The following is a 15,364-nucleotide window of genomic DNA, read 5'->3' as shown; positions in this document are numbered from 1 at the left end:
TAGATTAATTGTTTAGACCTCTCAATCCTGACAGTTCCCACAAACGATGCCATAAATACACACAAATTAAATTCAGTTTTCTTTCCACTCAATTTGTACTTTTTAATTTAGTACCAAAAGAAATGAGTCAGTATCCTCAAGTGATGTGTGTTGTATTTAACTTGACAGCAAATCCATGACCCCACTGATTTTTTTCCCCTCATGCCTCATTATACCTGATAGATATTGTCCTTTTTTATCTAACTACCACCACTGCCATCACTTTCAACATTCAGATGCAGTAATGTACAAAAACTCAGCATTCTTCAAAATTAGATCCTTCACATTTACCTGTTTCCTTTATCGAGGTGCTTTATTGAGGTCCTTTATCGAGGTGCTCAAAAGGATTTAGATCAGAGGTCCCCAAACTTTTTTACCGGTGACCCCTTTCACACAGCAAGTCTCTGAGTGCGACCCCCCTTACAAATTAAAAACACTTTTTTATATATTTAACACCATTATAAATGCTGGAGGCAAAGCGGGGTTTGGGGTGGAGGTTGACAGCTTGTGACCCCCCCATGTAATAACCTTGCAACCCCCTGAGGGGTTACAACCCCCATTTTGAGAACCCCTGATTTAGATTGTGCAGTTCTAGAAAATGTATTGACCATTAACAAACATTGATCACAAAGCTAGAACTATTCAACCTTTTTTTTAGTTCTAAAACAACAAAAATATTTAATCTGCCTTTATGCTGAAGTGTATTTTAGTGTCTCTTTAGTCCTTAAGGTATTTAGTTATTTCCAAACAGACCCAGCTTGTTATATTGTCAGCATCATCTATCCTCTTTAGCACACACTCTTGATGAATTTATTATCAAAGCTATTTTTATCTGTAACAACATGCAACTAGATATAAAGGAGTCTAGAGGACAAAATGAAGAACAGCAAGCATGAAAGCTGCTACAACAGAATAACTTTTGGAATGAGGACCCTTTGCTTCATGTTTGAGCTCTTCATTTAAAATCTTGCAAAATTTAAGAGAACACAACTGCCTATGTGGTATTACACAGATCCACCCTGTTGCTGCCGCACTGCAAAAGGATGTGCATAGTTCATGGGCTTTTGTTCAAGCTATTTTAGTGTCATATGCTTTTCTTCTACTTGATTTACCAAAATCTCACTCAAGAAAACTGAATAATTAAACAAGAAATAAACTGTACATCACCACAGAGCTGTATTTTAAGGAAGAAACACACACACAACAGCTGATTGTTTAGACAGCACAGTCACAAATGTCACTTTTCCCAGAAAGAGACAAAACACAAAATGGTAGTTTTAAAAAATATTTAGGGAGACACTGACTTGAACAATGTTATGTCCCTAGCAGACTGCTACAAATTTGATACGCATACGCTTTGTATTCCATTAGAGAAGATTTATATTTTATTTTGTAGTCTTGCATAAGAGAGTTGGGAAATCTTTCTGTGTTTTATTGTAGTTAAGGTGTTAGTAGCTGAGCCTTAAAAGTCTGTTTCTTGTTGGACTGTGATGTACAAGATTTCAAAAGCACACGATTCTGTTACCAGATTTTTTTCAGTAGCAGTTTTTGAACATTAACAGTTGGCTGCTTTTATATTGTGAGAGCCAAAAAACCCTGGAAACTAGTCAGGGGTTAAAATTAGGTCAATGTTTTCACCAGCTACTCCGTCACTTCATGAAAAGGATTTAGTGGCTCACAGGAGAAAAAGATTACCTGCTCCTCTCTCTTGTTTTGGCATCCCCTCTCTCCCTCCTGCCCCAATCCCCCCTTTCCTTTACAACTTCATTTTTGTGTTTATTGGGGTTTTGGTGCTACTATAAGAAAAACAATTGAAATAAAACTGGGCATCCTACGATAGCAGAAAAAATAAATCTTTCTCTGGCATTTTTCCTACAACTGCAGGACGCAATTCTTTCTCTCAATTGTGACTGCACTTCATGATGCTGAAAGAGACAAGCTTTTTTGTGCTCGATCACCAACAGAAGTTGGTCCAATAACACATCACCTTACCCACTTCATCTCTCTAATATCTTGGGACCAGCACAACTACAACAACACTGCTGTACTTAACTGTCCATTATAGAACACACTCAAGGTATTTTTTAAATAAAAATTCTGAAAGTCATTAACATACAATATAGACCAGTGACACTGAGGCTTTTAGAAGAAAAGAATCAAGTTGCTATTTAGAAAAATGGTTACATCATAGGTTGTACTTCTGTAATAAAAGGATGAGAAAGTTTAGTACACGGGCTTAGCAGCTATGAAAGACCGATGCATAATTGTTATGGTCTATCAGCATCTAAATCTGTTGGGGTTTTTTAAGAGACTCGCAACGTCCATTCATATAAGAAACTATAACAACTCTGAAAGAAAGAGAAAACAGCTCTGGAAAATAACTATGTACAAACATTAATGAGCTAATTTAAACTGACAAAGGCCAGGAAAATTCAAAATTAAAATTGAAATTTTGTCCATACCCAGATACGCTCAATATCTTAGCTAGTTAAAAGTTGTTTATGTCATCATCCTAATTAAGAGTTGTAGTAAAAATCTAAGCTGGGATATAGCAATAAAGGACATAATACAATTTTGAGGTACAGTAGAACCTCAGAGTTACGAAAACCAGAGTTATGAACTGACTACTCAACCACACACCTCCTTTGGAACTGGAAATACTAAATCAGGCAGCAACAGAGACCAAAAACAAAAAGAAAACCCACACAAATACAGTACTGTGTTAAATGTAAACTACTAAAAAAATGAAGGGAAAGTTACAAAAAAAGATTTGGAAAGGTAAGGAAACTGTTTATGTGCTTGTTTTATTTAAATTAAGATAGTTAAAATCAGCATTTTTCTTCTGCACAGTAAAGTTTCAAAGGTGTATCAAGTCAATGTTCAGTTGTAAATTTTTGAAAGAACCGTAACATTTTGTTCGGAGTTACGAACATTTCAGAGTTATGAACAACCTCCATTCCCGAGGTGTTCATAACTCTGAGGTTCTACTGTGTGAACCTACATCTCTTACTTAGATAAACTGCCAATGAATGGGAGGAAGTAGGTTGAAAATCAATAGGCTGTTTCCCTTCATATGAAGTGCGGGACTGGACCCTTTCCCAGTAAGTGTGATATTATTACCATACAAGGCTCGTCACCAATACTCATCGACATGAAAAGATTAGGGATTTCCATTTTCGAAACAGATATTTAGAGGAACAGATGGACAGATATGTCCTGAAAAAGGTGCAGAGGGCTGGAACTGGGAGGATCCTGAGTTTAAAGAACATTCATTATACTGAAAAGCTAAACAGACTGAACCTTGTATTCGCTGGAGAACATAAGACTTCAAAGTAACCTACTCTAATGCAAACAATACAATTTATTCAGGGGCTCAGTAAGCATGAGATGGTCATTTATTCACACCGATTAGACATGTAAAACCTGAAGAGCACAATCTAAAAAATGTGGAAATAACTATAACCAAGGAAAGCAGACAGGACTGTACTTAAAGAGCACAGGTGGAACAAATAGTTACATGTGGCCCAATTTATAAATATAAGTACTTAAAACTAGGCATTTACATCCCTACTTAGATGCCTAAGTTTATGCACGGAAGTGCTGATTTAGGCACCTCAGTTCCTACTTAGGCTCCTTACACAGATGCCTGAAAACAGATATTTAGGTGCATAAAATGAAAGTGCATCGCTTTAAGTTTGACAACTGGGGCCACAAAGACCATCAAAGCACATGGATAACATGCCTTTTAAGAGCCGCCTAGACATTTTGAGGTGAGAGAAAAGTATGGGAACGTATAGAATTCCTTCCACCATATAATAATAGCTAAGCACATCAAAAAGTTGCAGCCTTGATTATGTATTTCTTGAGCTTTGTTGGCTTAAGCCAGACCCTCAGTAATGACCTTTGACATAGTGTGGACCACATCTGAATAGAGATACACATTATCCTGTCAATTGCTCATCCCCCAATTTGTGATCACAAAGAGAACCGTCCGAAGGCATCCACATCATCTGTTTTTGTGAAAAAGTAACATTAGGCAAGTATTGATTCTATGGTTAGATGTCTTTAATGTGATTTAGCAACTGGAAACAAGGAAGATTAGCAAGTAACATGTGACCAGCCAGCTCTCTGGAACATCATTTGGAAACCGGTGAATTTTGTGTAAGTATGAGATACAGTGGTAATGCTAAACAACGAGGAGTCCTTGTGGCACCTTAGAGACTAACAAATTTATTTGGGCATAAGCTTTCGTGGGCTAGTGGCATTATTAAGAAGTAATGGAATGCCAATAAATGTCTTCATGACTGTATTGCTTTGTTTCATTTGGCACCAACACATCAAGGCATTGAGATGAAGAGATTTTACAAGAATCATATATGATAATGTGGTGACAGGGAAATAATCTAGGATTTTCCATAAATATTGTATAAATAATATACCAGCCCAAGGCAGGGCAGAGATGAGATAATGTATCTATTCATCAATTTAGGAATCAGAGGAGGAACTAAAACTCAAGAAATGTGTGACCTCTAGTGAAATGGGTAGGTCTTTTCCAGTCATGAATAAGGGTGAAGAAGAATATGATTAACTTGTAAAAGGAATTCTCTCAATATGTTAGCTCTCCAGATTTACACTCTTGAAGTAGCATGTGGAGCCACTTGATCAAAAACCTTTTGACATGCAGGGATCTCTTCAGCAATGAACAGATTGATCTGGGTGAGGAGCAGTTTACTTCCCGTCTGCAGAAGATTCTATCCACTACATTCTGTACTAAAGATAATTCCAGAGTACTGTTAGTCATGTAGACTATGCCTCTCAGAGTGATTATAAGACATCACAGACTCAGGTCTCATCAATATGCTAATGAAAAAACATCCATTTCCAAAATGTCTTTTGCCTGGGAGAAAATAGCAGATGTATGGAAACATTAGACCTTGTTCAAAATTTCCTGCTGAATATTTAATAATTATTATTTGGAAAATATGAAAAAGTAGAGAAAAACCCATTTCCCCACATTTTTTACAAATTTTGTTCAATGGAAAATAGTACCAAAAGATTGAAAGTGTTACTTGAAGAGAGAAAGTGACACCTTCACTTTTTAAGGTGTTCCCCTCCCACCTTCTTACTGCTTCCCAACTTTTGCCACCTTGGAAGCAGTAACAAAGTATAAAAAGTGGATTTTCCCCACTTCCTTATACTCTGTTTCCCAACTGAAAAAAGTTGGGAAATAGTAAGAAAGGGTGGGGAATAAATCATTTTCACACAGTTGTCAAAATTTTCCATGGGAAAACTAGAATTTCCTGCCAGAAAAATGTCTTAAGTGGATTTTTCCTGCAACTTTTTTGTGTGTGGGAAAAACCCCATTATTGCAGCTCAATAAAGTCAACTCATGAAAAACAGAAGTCTTGTTGGTAGAAGATGGAAAAACTTTGCTCAGCTCTCCAACGTATTAGCTTCATCAATTACTAAGGGCATCAACTCACAGATCATCAAGGTGATGTGGCATATTAGGATCATTTTAGATATCTCACTACTCTACACGGCTCTACTGATCTACATACAGATTGTCACAGTGGTGAGAAACCCCTTCACTTGATCAGGAGACTTCACCTATTCCTCGGAGATGAACATCTCTACCTGTGGCAATGTGCAATTTCATCACCTTCAGGTTGGATTTTGCAACTCACTCTCATCTGGGGATGGATGAAACCACTACAGAGAATGAAAATGACATAGCACATAGAAGCACACATCGTTTGCAACAAAGACTGATGAAACCACACCACACTGGTGCTTTGCAAGCTCCACTGCCTTCTAATTCCTTGAGTGCTCAAATCCTGGTCCTAATTGACAGGTCTGATAATGGACTAGGACACTCCGTGATCCTCCAGCACAACAATACTTCACAGAGATGTTGCAATTGGACAGACTGAGATTCTGACTATCAAGCATTGGGAACAGATAACTACATGTGATGCTGCATTAACTCCATCTAAAGTTTTATATATATGAACTATATATATATTTTTTCTTACTATATGTTCCATTCTATGCATCCGATGAAGTGGGCTGTAGCCCACAAAAGCTTATGCTCAAATAAATTTGTTAGTTTTTAAGGTGCCACAAGTACTCCTGTTCTTTTTGCAGATACATATTAACACAGCTGTTACTCTGAAACTTGTCATTATGCAAGGCACTGAATTTAACCATATGGAATGGAAATCCATCAACTTCATGGAAAAACTCGTACAGATTCACACAGACATCATCTTCCTTTCCAAATGCAAACAGATGGACGTGATACCAAAAGGACTAAAGATAAAAAATCCATTACAATGTACATATCACACAGACTGTGCTTTTTTTTTTTTCCACCAAATGCATCCGATGAAGTGAGCTGTAGCTCACGAAAGCTTATGCTCTAATAAATTTGTTAGTCTCTAAGGTGCCACAAGTACTCCTTTTCTTTTTACAGACTATGCTGAGAGACTGCACCACACACTCTCAAAGAAACTGTGAAACCACCTGATCAACATCCTATACAGCAAACAGGGAAAGATTAAGAATGAGCTCTCAAAACTGATACTCTCATAAAACACCAACCTTCCACACAAACTTCCTCATGGATAGATTTTACAAAAACTAGACAAGCCATTTAGAACACAAACTTTGCTTCTCTACAAAGGAAAAAGGACACTAAACTATCTAAATTGCTACTTGCCACACGGAGCCATAACAGTAGCTCCCTTAACCCACCCAACAATATTGTTAATCTTTCGAGCAATACTCTTAGCCCGGCAGAAAAGTCTGTCCTATCTCAGGGCCTCTCCTTTTGTCCCTCCAACGCCCACGAACATGATACAGTTCTGTGGTGACCTAGAATCCTACTTTCAACATCTCCGACTCAAAAAATATTTCCAACACACCTCTGAACAACATACTAACCCACAGAATCCTTCCTACCAACACTACAAAAAGAAGGATTTTGGGTGGACTCCTCCTGAAGTTCGAAACAACAGACTGGACTTCTACATAGATTGCTTCCGGTGACGTGCATGGGCTGAAGTTGTGGAAAAGCACCATCACTTGCCCCATAACCTCAGTCATGCTGAACACAACGCCATCAACAGCCTCAGGAACAACTCTGACATCATAATCAAAAAGACTGACAAAGGAGGTGCTGTCGTCATCATGAATAAGTTGGAATATGAACAAGAGGCTGCTAGGCAGCTCTCTAACTCCACATTCTACAGGCCATTATCCTCTGATCCCAATGAGGATTACCAAAAGAGACTACACCATCTGCTCAAGAAACTCCCTGAAAAAGCATAGGAACAGATCTGTGCAGACACATGCCTAGAACCCCAACCTGGGGCATTCTATCTGCTTCCCAAGATCCATAAACTTGGGAATCCTGGACGCCCCATCAACTCAGGCATTGGCACCCTGACAGCAGGAGTGTCTCGCTATGTAGACTGTCTCCTCAGGCCCTATGCTACCAGCACTCCCAGCTATCTTCGAGACACCACTGACTTCCTGAGGAAACTACAATCCATCGGTGATCTTCCAGAAAACACCAACCTGGCCACTATGGATGTAGAAGCCCTCTACACCAACATTACACACAAAGATGGACTACAAGATCTCAGGAACAGTATCCCCAATAATGTTACAGCAAACCTGGTGGCTGACCTTTGTGACTTTGTCCTCACCCATAAATATTTCACATTTGGGGACAGTATATACCTTCAAGTCAGCGGCACTGCTATGGGTACCTGCATGGCCCCACAGTATGCCAACATTTTTACGGCTGACTTAGAACAACGCTTCTTCAGCTCTCATCCCCTAATGCCCTACTCTACTTGTGCTACATTGATGACATCTTCATCATCTGGACTCATGGAAAAGAAGCCCTTGAGGAATTCCACCATGATTTCAACAATTTCCATCCCACCATCAACCTCAGCCTGGACCAGTCCACAGAAGCGGTCCATTTCCTGGAAGCTACTGTGCTAATAAGCGATGGTCACATAAACACCACCCTACATCAGAAACCTACTGACTGCTATTCCTAGCTATATGCCTCCAGCTTCCATCCAGGACACCCCACAGCCAAGCTTTAAGGTACAACCGCATTTGCTCCAATCCCTCAGACAGAGACAAACACCTACAAGATCTCTATTAAGCATTCTTAAAACTACAATACCCACCTGCTGAAGTGAAAAAACAGATTGACAGAGCCAGAAGAGTACCGAGAAGTCACCTACTACAGGACAGGCCCAACAAAGAAAATAACAGAATGCCACTAGCTGTCACCTTCAGCCCCCAACTAAAACCTCTCCAGCGCATCATCAAAGATTTACAACCTATCCTGAAAAATGATCCCTCACTCTCACAGATCTTGGGAGACAGACCAGTCTTCGCCTACAGACAGCCCCCCAATCTGAAGCAAGTACTCTCCAGCAACCACACACCAAAAACACTAACCCAGGAACCTATCCTTGCAACAAAGCCCATTGCCAACTCTGTCCACTTATCTATTCAGGGGACACCATCATAGGGTCTAATCACATCAGCCACAATATCAGAGGCTCGTTCACCTGCGCATCTACCAATGTGATATGTGCCAGCAATGCCCCTCTGCCATGTACATTGGCCAAAAGTGGACAGTCTCTATGCAAAAGAATAAATGGACACAAATCTGACATCAGGAATCATAACATTCAAAAACCATAAGGAGAACACTTCAATCTCTCTAGCCACTCAGTAAAAGACTTTAAGTGGCAATTTTGCAACAGAATAGCTTCAAAAACAGACTGCAGCAAGAAATTGCTGAGCTTGAATTCATATGCAAACTAGATATCCTTAACCTGGGTTTGTACAGAGACTGGGAGTGGCTGAGTCATTACACATATTGATCTATTTTCTTAAGTTAAGTATCCTCACACCTTCTTGTTAACTGTCTAAATGGGCCATCTTGATTATCACTACAAAAGTTTTTTCTCCTGCTGATAATAGCTCATCTTAACTAATTAGCCTCTCAAAGTTTGTATGGCAACTTCCAACTTATCTGTATGTGTGTGTATCTTCTTACTATATATTCCATTCTGTGCATCCGATGAAGTGGGCTATAGCCCACGAAAGCTTATGCTCTAATAAATCTGTTAGTCTCTAAGGTGCCACAAGTACTCCTGTTCTTTTTGCAGATACAGACTAACACGGCTGCTACTCTGAAATCTAGAGTTCAATAACCCACTGTGATATATCACTCAGAGTACTTTTAAAATTTTCATTACAAGAATCTGCAAGCAAAAGTAATACAAACAACGGTTCTGAGAAGTGGAAGAGCTGAAATTAAACTCAGGTTTCCTGACCAGTCGTGCAAAACACCAATGACTAGGAAAACTAACTTTCTTAAATTATGAACCTGTTTTTTAATACACAGATGGTTGAAGGGGAAAAGAATTCCCTTAGCAGGAAGAATATACAATATTTGAAACCTGACAAAAGAGCTACTGAGCTAGAAACATCACATCTGATTTTACATAGAAATTCTTTTTCCTCCAACTGCGTCTTTGCAGGTGTTGAGTTGAAATAAAATATACACATTTGTATTCTAAGTTCTCCCACCTAAACATGTATTGCAACATGTAAAGGGCACTGATGAAATAGTCACTAAAAATCTGCTAGACAGATACATGCAAGTGATGCAACCATGCAATTCTGTGTTAAATTCATCCTGGTTCTTCACTGAAGCAAGTCTTGCCAATGGTTGAGCTGAAAAAAAACTCGACAGACTTTTGGAAGCACAACTGGAAGCTTGCTCTCCTAAAGGTTCAGAAAAGTCAGAGGTATAGGCTACAGAGAATCAGCCACGGGGCATGCAATCTCTGCAGTCCAAGGTACTGTCCCCTTGCTAATACTGTCCTTGCAGTGGCCAAACACTGGGGCTGGACGCACTGAATATAAACTATTTCCTTTTAAAACAGAAAGAGGATTTAAGGTGAGAGAAGCAGTTGTCTCATAGGAAGGCTCAGGCTGTTGTTGCAAGGAAAAGAGGTGGGCTTATGAAACCAGAACACCTCTGCCTCAAGGCAATTCTCATAATTCCTCTAAAATACGAGACAACACTGCTAGGTTAGGAAGGTTAATGCAACTGTGATGATTTGAGGAAGCTCTGTACAACTTATAAATTCTGGTTGATAATATGAAGTTATTATGCAGTTGTTACTATGGCAGTTGCTGAATCACAAATGTCTGTCTCTGTATTCACTATTGCTGAGAAGTCTTTAAGCATTTAGTACCAGGGACAATGGTCGGTTGTTAGAACTCAACCTCTGTCTCTTAAGGTAGAAACACCTGAATGACAATGGATAGGCTGCTGTCTAGGAGAAGATATTTCCTCCTCCTCTAGGTAGGGGGAAGTAGAGTGGAAAGTTACCAGTAGGACAAAGAGACAAAGGTATTGGTGGTGGGAAATATAAACTAGAGAGGCTCACAGATAGTTTTCTTTCATAGTGGGGACAGAGGTGAGTATCCTGTTTAACTGCAGACAGGTCAGAACCAGAGAAGGCAAGCTGGGGGAGAAGGTACCATGTTTCAGAACATAAGCGATGCGCTACAGCAGGACTCAGGACAGTCCCAGATAACTCTGACCCCAGCCCAAAGAGTGATCTGGATTGATGAGGAAATGGAGGCGAGGAAATGCATGTAGGATTTATTATTTTTCTGTTGGTCTGTGTCTTTCTTGTGCAACTAAGTAAATAGCAGCGGTTTTAGAATCCTGTGCAAAGTCTGTGTGTTATCTGTATTACACTATTCATGTGCCCCTTGAGGAGACAAACTGTGGGCTCAAACCACAAAGTTGGAGTTCTGGGAGATGGTGTGTTTAAGCTATTGGGCAGACAGGGGGCGGGTGTCTGAGGAGTCAGCACTAGTTCTAAGGAATGGGCAGGTGGCTGTACCTCTGAGGAGGGGATGCCAAATAGAAGAACTGCACCTTGAAAATGTGCCTGGGGTCCTAAGACAGTGACAGGGCGCTTGTAACGATGGACATAGATCAACTGCCAGAGAGAGAAGAAAGGGGCAGAAAAACAGGACTTGTTTTTTGTTCACTTATCTAAACTTACTCATGTTAACTAGGAGGACCAGACCAGGCTACTGTCTGGCACCAAGACCTACCATCTTTACCTTCTTCACATCCTTATTGGACCAACAAACCTACTATGGTGACCAAATTAGCACAATGACTCACATGCGCTGTGTGTGCCAGAGACTGGAAAAATCTTACAAGTAGTGTTCACTTATCTACGCCTGCTCCCTGGATCTTGTGTTCAGCACTGAGAGTATAAGAGAGGTCTTGGACTGTCTTCCAGTTGCTTCTCTACAGTGAATCCAGTCTTGATCTGAAGCTGAGGGAAAGGACAGCAAGTAGTGGAATAAATGTAGGGAACACACATCTTAAAGAACTTCCTGTTACAGGTAAGCAATCTCCATTTCTTCTTCAAGGGCTTATCTCTGTGTGTATTACACATATGGATGACAAGCGAGCAGCACTGAAATCGGAAGGAGGTACGAGGATGCAGATGGTATAGATGTCTGTAATACTACAATTCCAAGGGCTGTGCCAGCAGAAGAGGCTTGGACCAAAGCAAAATGCTTCATGAAGGTGTGGATGGAATTCTAGGTTGCTGCCTTACAAATGTCCAGCATAGGTACAACTCAAAGAGATGCTTCTGAGCTCACCTGTGCTCTAATGGAATAGGTCTTCACCCCATTTGGGGGAGGGAAATTCCCCAACTGATTGGAAAGGAGGATACAGCTAGAGATCCACTTAGAGAGTCTCTGAGAAGATGTCACTTGTCCCCCTGCTCACTCTGCTATAGCAACTTTTTCTTTATGAAATGTAGTGTGTGATGGAATAGCCAAGAGGGCAAAAAGATCATCCATACTCCTGGCTGACATAATGGTAGCCAGGAAGGCCACTTTCATAGACAGGTGGAACATCGAGCAGGTGGCCAACATTTGTTACTGGGGAAGAAAAAATAGAAAAGCCATCTATTGAGACTGGAATGCACTAATTGCTGCTAGGCAGACCCACAGCAAGCTAAGAGAAAGACCCAACGTCTTGAGAATGAGGCATAGCACATATCAGCAAAAATACCTACTGGCCCTGATTTCTACATTCATAGATTCCAAAGGCATAATGGACCATTGTGATCATAAAACAGGCCATAGAACTTCCTCAAAATAATTCCAAGAACAGATCTTTTAGCAAAATATTCAATCTTGATTTAAAAATTGTCAGTGACAGAGAATCCACGACAATCCTTGGTAAAGTGTTCCAATGGTTAATTACCCTCATTGTCAAAAATGTACATTTTATTTCCAGTCTCAATTTGTCTAGCTTCTATTTCCAACCATTGAATTGTGTTATATCTTTCTCTGCTACACTGAAGAACACATTATTAAATATTTGTTCCACATGTAGATATAGATTATAATCAAGTCATCCCTTATCCTTCTTTTTGTTAAATTAAATCGATTGAGCTCTTTGAGTCTCTCTCTACAATTACCAACACCCTTCTTGATGACACTGGTTCTGTTGTGCCCAGGTAGAGAACTGCCTCTATTTGGCTAGATAACGGTTTTAGAGCCCTGCAAATCTACGGATATCCGCAGACCATGTTTGCGGATAGTGGAGCGGATGCAGATATAACCGCACAGGACTCTACTCACCAGTGGAGGCAGCCCAGGGGGCACAAGTGCTCGGGGCTGGTGGCCAGCAGCCAGTGGCTGGGGGGGGGGGGCGGGGGTAGGTCAGGACCGTCCAGCACCCCCTTGCAGTGCCGCTCCCTGTTCAGCAGCTCGGGCCCCTCAGGCAGCACCAGCGCTCCCACGAAGGCTCGGCTCAGCAGCACCATCCATGCTCCCAGCCTGCCGGCTCCTGGACAGCAGGTCCCGGCCACGGGGATTGGAGCAGGCAAGGAGCCAGCACCCCACCCCTCTGCCCCACTGTGATGCATCACGCACTGCTGATGCTGTGTGCCACTGCTCGTGAGCCTCCAGGAGCAGCAAGCGATGCGACACCCCTTCCCCCTACCACTTCGAGAACCCGCGCCCACACTGCCCCTTACCCCCAGTCCCTACCCTCATGCTGCCTCTTCCCTGCAAGACCTCGCCTCCCCACTCACTCCCTTCTCTCCCATCCCCATTGCTAGCCCTTGTGAGACGGCTTGCTGCTGTGGTTGCAGACTCAGGTAAAAGATGGCTAGCGGATCGCAAGTTGGATCATGGGTTGATTCTGGCGGATGAGGATCCACATTTTTGTATCCATGCCAGGCTCTAAACATTTTCTGGTAGAATCTTTCCTGCTGTGATTATGAATAGTTTAAACTATTAAGTCTCCAAACATGAACACTCTAGGTCTGATGCCAATCCAAATGCCAAGCCATGAGATGAAGAGAGTCCAGGTTGGGCTTTCTGATCCTGCAGTTCTTGTGAGCCAACAGATCTGGGAAGGACTGAGTGCTGATGGATTGACATTCATAGGTGTTCTGGAAACCAGAAATCTCTGGGCCAACTGGTTGCGATTAGAATGACTCACGCTTTGTTGTGACAACTGTTCTGTAGAACCTGGGGTAGCAGAGGGATGGGAGGGAACCCATACCTTAAGTTGCCTGTCCAGGACAGTTGCACCAACTCCCCTGGAGTACAAACCTTAAGCTGCTTTGAATCAATATACCTTGAATTCCTTATCCATCTGGGAGGCAAACAGGTCCCAAGATGAATTCCCCATTGCATGAAGATGTTCATCACTGAATTGTGTAACTCCTGCTCATGATCAGTGGCAAAATGCCTGCTGAGGTTGTCTGCCAATGAGTTCTGAGGCCCTGGAAAGTACTTCTCAGAAACTGTGATGTGGTTCCTGACACATCAGTTCTGTAAGTCAACTTCCTCTATGCACAGTGTAAGGGATTTTGCCCCTCATTTGTTTCTGCAGAAGATGGGTCCTAGGTGTTGGTTCCACCGGATCCAGTGCCACAACAGACTCAGTGGTTGGTGGATCCTTATGGGGCCAAACCAGTGCCGTCAGAGACAGTGTCCCATCTAGAGCTCATTTGATATTGGCAGATGTTGGTCCTTTGCCTTGCTAGAGGCCACGGTTGGCACCAATGTCGGTACCAGAGTGGTATTGTTGGAGCTTTGCTCCTGTATTCTTTCCAATGCTGGTTGGGAGTCTTGGGCAGACCTAAGTCCTTCAGACCTACATGTGAAGACTCACCTGACTTGGAAGGAATTGGAGAGGGATCCCTTTTCCTGGAAGCAAGCTTAGACAATTGTATATCTCTGAGAAGAAAAGGAGTACTTGTGGCACCTTAGAGACTAACAAATTTATTTGAGCATAAGCTTTAGTGAGCTACAGCTCACTTCATCGGATGCATTCAGTGGAAAATACAGTGGGGAGATTTATATACACACACAGAGAACATGAAACAATGGGTTTTATTATACACACTGTAAGGAGAGTGATCACTTAAGATGAGCTATTACCAGCGGGGGGTCGGGGGGAGGAAGAAAACCTTTTGTGATGATAATTAAGGTGGGCCATTTCCAGCAGTTGACAAGAACGTCTGAGGAACAGTGGGGGGTGGGGTGGGGGAATAACATGGAGAAAGTTTTACTTTGTGTAATGACCCATCCACTCCCAGTCTCTATTCAAGCCTAAGTTAATTGTATCCAGTTTGCAAATTAATTCCAATTCAGCAGTCTCTCGTTGGAGTCTGTTTTTGAAGTTTTTTTTGCTGAAGAATAGCCACTCTTAGGTCTGTAATCGAGTGACCGGAGAGATTAAAGTATTCTCTGACTGGTTTTTGAAAGTTATAATTCTTGACGTCTGATTTGTGTCCATTTATTCTTTTATGTAGAGACTGTCCAGTTTGACCAATGTACATGGCAGAGGGGCATTGCTGGCACATGAGAGCATATATCACATTGGTAGATGTGGAGGTGAACGAGCCTTTGATAGTGTGGCTCATTTGATTAGGCCCTATGATGGTGTCCCTGAATAGATATGTGGACAGAGTTGGCAACCGACTTTGTTGCAAGGATAGGTTCCTGGGTTAGTGGTTCTGTTGTGTGGTTGCTGGTGAGTATTTGCTTCAGGTTGGGGGGCTGTCTGTAAGCAAGGACTGGCCTGTCTCCCAAGATCTGTGAAAGTGATGGGTCGTCCTTCAGGATAGGTTGTAGATCCTTGATCTCTGAGAGTGTCCCTTACACTCACGGGAAGCCTGAAACAACGGGTTTTTAAAGTCATCTGCTCTAG

At 41.6% G+C, this 15,364-nt stretch overlaps 1 protein-coding gene across 8 annotated transcripts in view; it reads right to left on the bottom strand.

Annotated features, from left to right (window-relative positions):
• TANC2 (tetratricopeptide repeat, ankyrin repeat and coiled-coil containing 2) overlaps positions 1-15,364 on the bottom strand; it is a 702,178-nt gene that overhangs the window by 201,241 nt on the left and 485,573 nt on the right. The window lies entirely within an intron of this gene.

This window comes from Dermochelys coriacea, chromosome 27, assembly GCF_009764565.3.
Source record: "Dermochelys coriacea isolate rDerCor1 chromosome 27, rDerCor1.pri.v4, whole genome shotgun sequence".
NCBI lineage: Eukaryota > Metazoa > Chordata > Testudines > Dermochelyidae > Dermochelys > Dermochelys coriacea.
The sequence above is the reverse complement of the archived record's forward strand: the minus strand, read 5'-3'. Positions and strand labels throughout refer to the sequence as shown.